Genomic DNA, 943 nt, shown 5'->3' on the forward strand with positions numbered 1-943 from the left:
TTGTATCTGTGTATTCAAAGTGGTTAGGATAGATATATAGTTACATTCTCTTAATGAATAGAATGATTCTTGTACAGCAATTAACCACTAAGAAGAACGTATACAGTGTGTTAATTATTGAAACTGTCCTACCGATTTGATTTGCAACTGTCTCATTGCTATTTGTTTATCAATAAAATTATGGGAAAAATAATTTTGAGACAAGTAAATTTAAGTGTTTTCAAAGTAAAAATAACAGCATGGACCCTCTGTGTGGGGAGGTAATACTAAGAAGTGAAAAAGAAGTTATCACTCACAGATCTACTTCCTGGGGTCATTCCAATTTTTGTTTTGTGTGTTTTCTTCCAGCATAGTCTGTGAGTATTGTCTGTAATCATGCTGCAGAATAATTTTGGTTCCTGTTTCCATATTTCCTTTCCTTCTCCAGTAACTTAAGGAATGGCTACATTGAAAAGCAGATTGGGAGCTGGGGTGGTAGGTTGGTGGTGGAGGGTGTGCTTAGCATACACACGGCCCTGGCTTTGCTCCCCAGCATTGAAAATAACTATAGCCATTTCATACATGTGAGTCAGTAGACTGTTACATTCCCTCGTTTTTTTTTCCAGTACTGGGGATAGAACTCAGGACCTTGCACTTACCAAGCAGACATTTATGCCACTGAGCTGTATTCCCAGCCCCTGATTCCCTCATATTTAAGATCTATGTTTTTGCAGTCAAATCTGGTTTTAAATTCAGGGCCATTTACTGGCTAGATGTCTTAGGATGTACTTCTTAATATTTTTGCTTGTTCCCTTACCTGTGTAGTTAATCTATAGAGTTGCTAATTACCATTAAATATGGTTAACTATTAATGTACAAGTAATTTTATATAGATTTGCAATTATGAGTTATTTTAGTTAATCAAAAACCTATAAAGGCAATAAAGACAAATCCAACTGTGCTC

Source organism: Octodon degus, unplaced genomic scaffold, assembly GCF_000260255.1.
Source record: "Octodon degus isolate 3935 unplaced genomic scaffold, OctDeg1.0 scaffold00012, whole genome shotgun sequence".
NCBI lineage: Eukaryota > Metazoa > Chordata > Mammalia > Rodentia > Octodontidae > Octodon > Octodon degus.